Genomic DNA, 8,653 nt, shown 5'->3' with positions numbered 1-8,653 from the left:
AGAGTTATATTTAATTGTAAAGAAAATTAAGTACTTATATAAAAAATTTTGTACTTATATAAATTAAATTCTCAGAAATGTAATAGGAGCTTAATCCAAATGAATTTCAGATTCATAGGATCTGGGAAAATACTCAGTATTAAAACTAGTTTAAGCTTGTTGGTTTAATTAAAACAGGCATGTCTTTAGAGTCATCAGCATTAATACTTTCATTCTACCTAGGCTTACTAAAGGTCAAATGAGGTCATGTTATCTCTTACAGAATTTGTCAGCAAAAAAGATAAGATGGTAGCTATTTAATGTCACATGAAATTTTAATGACCAATTTAGTAGTTATTAAGAACTGAATTAAATAGGTGAATATAAGATAAAAGTTTATACGTTTATTTTTTTATTTTTTTTTAATTTTTTTTTAAATTTATTTATTTTTAAATTTTTTATTTATTTATGATAGTCACAGAGAGAGAGAGGCAGAGACACAGGCAGAGGGAGAAGCAGGCCCCATGCACCGGGAGCCCGATGTGGGACTCGATCCCGGGTCTCCAGGATCGCGCCCTGGGCCAAAGGCAGGCGCCAAACCGCTGCGCCACCCAGGGATCCCAGATAAAAGTTTATAAAGAAAGTTTTCAGCAATATTTATGTCTGCTGAAATAGTTCCAAGTCTTTTTGATAACTTAAAACATGAGAGTTTACCTAAATTACACTAGATGATTGATACTCATTAAATATCTAGTTAATTTCCAAATACGATAAAATGCTGAAATATTTGTTACCAAACATAGTTTTATCCACTTTCAGTTTCTTATTACAGAGAAACTAAAAGATATTTGACTAGTACTGCATTGAAAAATTGAAAAAGACATATGCTTCTAGAATTTATGAAATGTACCCATAAATTTGTCAATCTAAAGAATGCTAGTATAACAGTTCACAATTGCTTAGTTTTCATTAAAAATTACAGTTTCTAAATGTTATGAATCCTAATTAATTATGTAACTAAAGCTATTAGAAATAATAAGGGAAGTATTTCTATATTCAAAGTATTTAAAATGTGTTTTGTTAAAGAAAAAAAGTTGTCAGAGGTTTATGGAATAGGAATCATTGGAACAGATTTGCCTGTGTTGGGGGCAGGTAGTCAGGACTGGCTAAGATTGGAATGAATTTAAGTAAGTGAAAGAGCTTGAATATCAAAAGTAAGTTGGTACAAAACTAAAATTTGTTTTTTTCTCTGTTGTAGGAAGCATCTTTCAAATGATTGCTATCTGGCTGGCTGTGGTCAAGATATTACTTGTGGACCAAATTTTCTCAGCTTCATGGGTCTCTCAGAATTGGCCACTTTGGTATTTGGATTATTTTGAGCTGAAGACACCTGAGGCCCCATGGGCTCAAGAGAAAAATTTTTTCCTCCTGTAACCACATAGAAGAACCTAAATTGATTTCTTTCACTGAATCCGGATTATTAACAGAAGTAAATTTTATCTAAGTGACCCATCTGTATGGTAGAGCAAACATCTAATTACCAAACATGGTCCCTTCTTATTGCTCTATGAAGTACATTCCTTTTATCTGATGTCCCAAGCCTCTATCTTCTTCTTCTAGTTCAAAATGATATATTTGACTCATTTTTCCTGTCTTTGGAATTTTCATGTCAATGAGGATTCCTTGTATGTATGCCTATTAAATTTGATTTTCTTCTGTTAAACTCACTCATTTCAATTTGATTCTTAGTCCAGCTAGAAGGACCTTTGGGGCAACAGGAATTCTTCCTCCTCAAAAGTAGTTTATCCATTATCTAATAAAGAACACACATTTGGAAGTTAACATAAATGGCAACAGGACAGATTTTATTTTTACATAAGGAATAATAATTATCCAACTATTACAAAACATAAAGCATGATGTAATGCTAGGTGGTAGGTTCTACAATTGAAATGCTTAAACATATGGAAAAATAAAAGCCCTTTATCAGACAAAATGTTTATGCATTTCAAAAACTACTCATATTAAAAGAGAATAATTGTCTTTCTTAGGAATAATTGTATTTCCTGGGCCATCTCTGGTCATTTCTGCAATTAACCCTGGAGGAAATATAAACACTTCTCTTCAGTACAAAAAAAAAAAGAAAATACTTCAAAGAAAAACTGAGATGCAAGGTTTTGCTGAATGGTTTTACCCTGTGGGGAGATTTCATAGCATATAATTATGTAGCAATTTATACCCAAGTACTATTTTACTACTTCCCCCAAATGTCTTCTTCCTTGCTCCCTTTCTCCATGCTTTTCCTGGCCTCCCATGTGAAGAATATGTAATACTGGTTAAGGGAATTTAGGAATGCAATAAACTAGTGTTGAATCCTGAAACTGTCATTTACTCTGAGGAAGTTGTTTAACCTCCATTAACTTTGATAATAAAACCTACCCCACAAGGTTACAATGAAGATTAAATAAAATGCTTGTAATGTGTTTGGCACAACATCTAGCTCACTGTATAGATTATAACAGTGGTGACAAAGATGGTTTGAGAAAGAGAGGAACTCTTTTCAATAATCCATATTATTCTTATAATAGATAGAATGTAATATACAATGTAATTAGAAATGGGATTGATACAAGGTTCTCAGGCTTACCTTCCAATCAATTTGCCAATTCCTAAATTCTGCTGCTGTTGCTGGTACAGATAGCTTTATAAAAAAAGACTCAAAATCCTGGCTCAAGTCTCTTTTCTTCTGGGTCATCTTTCTCCTGAGGTTGTTCTCATATTTCTTTTTCACTAGCATTCCAGAGAATACACTAGCCTCTTGATTATGTTTTAACTTGATTTATCTGTCAAGGTGCTTTTGGTCAGTACATTAACCAGCAGATTTCAGGGACTATTTATATCCAAGCTCAATTATTAGTAGATGTGGTTATGACAAACGGCTTTCCATGTGTAGAGTCATGCAGGATCTCTAGATGCTTCAGGTTTATTTTTAACATTTATTCTACAAATTTGTGCATAATATTCTGCAAAATATTTTGACTGTCCTAAAAAAGTGCAAATAAACATAAATCAAAATTTAAATATTTCTTAAAATGTCTCCAAGCTTTAGATCAAAATATTTCCTGACTTTTTTTTAGACATTTAAGTAGAGATTTTGTAAGCAAAGTTTATGGGGTCTTTTTAACGTTGTAAGGTCTTTAAGGAACAAAAAATAAACAATAAAGCTAATCAATTGCCAACAGAGAATGTTCTCTTGTTAGGAAAGAATATCAAGGTTCTATTCCAACAGGATATCAAATACTTTTGCTATATTAAAAATCATTGTAAATGCCCAAGAGGATATAATATAATGAGTGCATTTTTTAAGTCACTATAGACCATTTCATTGAGATGAATCTTGCAGTTCCACTCATCTAAAGGATATTTCAGAATAATCTATCTCTGTAGTAATGACTGATAACTGATTTTATTTCTGGCATTGGAGAGTAAATACAACAATCAAAAATCTCTAGTTTCATGGGATTTATATTATAGAGGATTAAGAGGCAATATCCAAACTACATGTAAAATATATAGTATGCCAGAGCATTCATAGGAAAAAAAATCAGCAGAGAAAAGAAATTGGGAGCACTAGAGAGGTGAGTGGAAACCTTTACAAATATAGTTAGGTAAGGCAAGGCAACAGTTTAAAGATATCTGAGCAAAATGATGAAAAGGTAAATTGGTGACCAATTTGGTTATTTGTAGGAAGAATATTCCATTTATAGATAAAATACAAGGCAGGAAGTCTGCTCAGTCTGAAAAAAATCCCCAAACAAGAACAACAACAAGTAAACAAACAAACAAAACCAAAAGAAAGCTTGGAATGGAGCAAAAGAGAAAAAAAAAATTGAGTCAGGGCAATTAGGTAATGGAATATGGACTACATTAGATTATAAAAGGACTTTTTTTTTAAGATTTTATTTGTTGATTCATGAGACACACACACACACACACACACACACACACACAGAGGCAGAGACATAGGCTGAAGGAGAAGCAGGATCCCTACGGGGAATGTGATACAGGACTCAATCCAGGGATCATGACCTGAGCTGAAGGCAGATGCTCAACCACTAAGCCACTCAGGCATCCCAGATTGTAAAGGGTTTTATGGGTCTTTGGATGGGTCTTGGATTTTACTTTGAGAGAGGTGAAAAGCAAATGGAGGGTACTGAGCAAAGGAATATCCCAGTCACTTTCATTTCTTTTTTGACAACTGATTGAGATGAGCCAACGTGAAATTAGTGAGAGATATGAGATAATCCAAGGTAGAGATGATGGTGGTTTGGGACATGGGGGTAAATATAGAAGTAGAAAAAAAAAATTAGACCGGGTAATTTTGAATTAATGGGATTCCTCAAAAGATTGTTTTATACTCAAGAAGAAGGATCATGATGACTGAGGTTTTTAGAAGGAACAGCTGGAAAAACAGAGTTAACTTTATTAAAACAGGGAATGCTTTGAGTGAAGATTTCTTCAGTTGAGGATATATTATATTTGAGATAGCCATTAAGTGTCTAATTGAACATATTTTTTTCCAGACATGTTATCTGCTTGGTTGCAGGCAAGAATTAAACTAAGAGTTAGATTTCACTAATATTGTAGTTCTGACAATGGAGCTCCATAATGCAAGGGAAAAATAAATAAGTTGAAGATGCATAGAATCTAGTAATTTCAGTGGTTGACCATTAACTATAATTTGTGTGAAGAAATATAGAGAGGAGAGTTGATGGATTCTGACAATAATAAGTTGATAGAAAAAGTAGCTCATTGTTCATGTTCGAGCTAAGTTTGTTGGATCTAAGGAGGTGATGGGAAATACAAAAAGTGGTAAATGGGAAGAGGGTTATAAGAAATTGTGATTGGAAAGAGGCCAAACTGAGTATCTCTTATAATTCTTGTTTATTTTTAAAATATGTAAACATAAAATTTTAAATTATATTGCATACTTATGTAGGCATTAATATCAAATATTTAAAATAAAAATATTTATATAATATACATTTTATAAAATAAAAACATGGCAAATCTTTTAAAAATAGAAAAATGGTTCCATTTTTCTAGATACGTTAGTTTGGAGACAAATGGAAATATGAACATAACAAATTGAACATTATTATTATCAATGTGTAATACATTTACTTAATACAATTGTAAAATATATATATTTGTAGTTGTCATATTACTAAAATTAAAAATACAATTGTAAAATATATATATTTGTAGTTGTCATATTACTAAAAATTAAAGAGACATAATTAAGTTATAAGTAATTACGCCTAAATTTGGAGAAAATGATTTAATAACCAGACCCTATCACTTATATTTACATGAGATTAAAATAGTTTTTGAACATTTATCTAACAATAATTATATTCAAACAAAGGTTTTTAAGGTTGATGGAGCATAGACTTACAAATGAGAAAACTAAGAAACAATTTAGATTTCCCAGAGTCACTCAATTGGTATTCTCCATAAATGAAGGAAGTATAAAATTTAATACTAGCAAGAATGTAAGATAATTTTATTTAAAGTCCTGAATTTACAGAGAAAAAGACTGAGAAACAGAATGCTTAGTGACTTATTCAGGTTGCTTCCTGACCACACTTAATCTCTGAAACTTTTCTTTATAAAACCAGTTTTTCAATGGAAATGTTGGATGGGAATTCTCATTATTAGTTTATTTTGGAAAAGAACTAGTTTAGATTCACATAATACAAATCTGTCCAAAAGTTTGCTTCAAATTTTATTTTTTCTCCCTTAGTTATGTTTAAAGACAACTGAGGGGGTTGATGAGTTGAGAGGGATGATTAAATGAGTATACACAATTTGAATCTGTGTTTCCAGTGTATCAAAATGCATGTTTTATCTTGACATTTTGTCAAGACTCTATAAACATCAAAGTGAAAAGGTAGTAATAATAAATATAAAATAATAATAAAGATAAAAGATAAGAAAAGACATTTTATTTTAGACATTAAGACAAACTCACTTGAAATATAATATGTGGTCCACTTAGTTAACATACTTTCTTCTTTCCCAAAACGTTTGAACTGTCTTTAATTTTTGTCCTTTTGATTTATTTCTTCAATAGGTCCAAATCAGGTGAGTTTGCTTTTAAGTTGCATAATGTTGTCTCTAAAAGGAAACTCAACACACTTTGAAGATTTGGGGGCTACTTGGTATTTATAAATCTCTTTTTCTCACTTAAAAAATATTGAAGCCATTTTAAAACATTTTGAGAGGGCTCTAGATGTATATATATTTAAGACGAGTGATGAGAAATCACACAACTGAATTCTTTCCATTAGTAATTATATGGGTACACATATAGACAGAGTTGGAGGAGATTGATCGATTGATTGGCTGGTCATATTATTTATTTAGCATTGTTACTTACCTTTCTAATGACTCTGTTCCAATAAATGACCCCTGGGCATTCCTATAGAGGGCTGGCCATCTGTGCTCTCCAATGTTCTGCCAAGTTCATACAATATTAGATTGATTGGGTCTGTTCTTTTTTTTTTTTTTTTTTTTTTAATTATGATAGTCACACACACGCACAGAGAGAGAGAGAGAGAGAGAGAGAGAGAGGCAGAGACACAAACAGGCCCCATGCACCGGGAGCCCGACGTGGGACTCGATCCCAGGTCTCCAGGATCGCACCCTGGGCCAAAAGCAGGTGCTAAACCACTGCACTACCCAGGGATCCCCGATTGGGTCTGTTCTATATAAAAGATAAAAATGTGTGAAATAAAACTACTTTCTCCTTTCATCTGTTAGCTTAAAAGATATTAAAGCAAGAACAGTAACTTCCCAAATCACAAATTTCCATTGAATGGGAGAGAAAGCTCCAATTAGTATAGAGCTCTATCTGGGGGGAAAAAATGAAATGCCTAATTTAGCTATCTTCAAAAGGTATTTTTCAACAGGTTTCTAATTAATCACTGCAAACTTCTCATTAATGAGTTCTTATTTCAGTTCAAGGGAGGTAGAAGAACCTATTTAAGTACAGAAATAATTATAGTTGAAAGTCTAAAATGGAATATTCTGCAAGAATTTTGTTGTAACTAATATAATTGCTATTATGGCAAATTGTCAGTTACCAACATGTAACAATATATTGATTTTTACTTAGACTCTAGTAAAATATTAATAATGTATTATATTATGCATCAGTTCTGTCAAATACTTGTTTTTTAAAAAAGCAAAGCTTACATAACTAATCCCAGTTATTGAGAAACATTTCTTTATTTTCCAAAAATTAAACAGAATTAGAATTTACAAGTTTCATCCAATGACTCAAAGTTTCAGTAATTAACTGAGCACAGTATGTGGACTACCTTATACTAAAATAGAAGGATATTAGAACAAAAAATAATTAATTCCTATCATTTTTATAGGTATATGAATATTTTGCAAAACAACAAGATTTCCTAATTTATAGTAAATGGTATCTGTACTTGTTCAAGTTTCACAGATATTATTATAAGAAAAGTACTATAATATAATTCCTTGAGTTTAAAAAATCTAAGAATGTCATTTGTTTTAGGATTGTTTCTGTCAGTGTTCAACAGATACGTACAATTTAGCGATTCTTGATTATAATTTAAAACATATTTAAAATTATATAAAAATAGGTTTTCTATATTGAGGTAAAATTAATATACAACCTTATGTAAGTTTCAAATGTATGTTATAATTCAATATTTGTATAAACTATAAACTGATCACCACTATTAAGTATAATTACCATTCGTTACCATACAATAGATTCCCTTCACCCATTTTGCCCATCCCCAACCCCCTTCCTCTCTGGTAACCATCAATATGCTCTCTGTATGTATGAGTTTTGTTTTGTGCTGTTCTGTTTTGCTTTAAATTCTACATATAAGTGAAATCATATGCCAGTTGTCTTTCTCTCCTTGATTTATTTCACTTAATGTAACACCCTCAAGGTTGATATAAACAATTGTTATTCAAAGAGGCAGAACTATATAGTATTTGTATGCTAGACAAGTCATAGCTTATATCAAAAAGAATTTTAGACAAATCTCAAGAAAATAATAGAGGAAAGACAGTATACCAAATGCTGCTAGTACTTGAAGTATTTGAGATTTTTCTTACTTCTTGAGATAGGCCTGTATTGCTATATATTTCTGTGTTAAGATTGCTTTTGCTGCATCCCAAAACTTTTGGGTCATTGTGTTTTCATTTTCCTTTATTTCCATGTATTTTTTAAAATTTCTTCTTTGTTTTTCTGGTTAGTCTCTTCATTGTTTAGCAGTCCATCATTTAATCTCCAGGTATTTATGGACTTTCCTGATTTTTCTTTCTTTTTTCTTTTTTTTTTTCTTTTTTTTTTTGATTGACTTCTTTTTAAATAGCACCGTGGTCAGAAAAGGTGCATGGTATGACCTCAATCTTTTTGTAAGCTATTTTGGAGAATGTTCCATGTGCACTTGAAAAGAATATATATTCTGCTGGTTTAGAATGGAATGTTCTGAATATATCTTTTTTTTTAAATTTTTTATTTATTTATGATAGTCACACACACAGAGAGAGAGGTAGAGACACAGACAGAGGGAGAAGCAGGCTCCATGCACGGGGAGCCCGATGTGGGATTCGATCC

The sequence above is a fragment of the Vulpes lagopus genome, chromosome 11 (assembly GCF_018345385.1).
Source record: "Vulpes lagopus strain Blue_001 chromosome 11, ASM1834538v1, whole genome shotgun sequence".
NCBI lineage: Eukaryota > Metazoa > Chordata > Mammalia > Carnivora > Canidae > Vulpes > Vulpes lagopus.
This window is presented reverse-complemented; position numbering follows the sequence as displayed.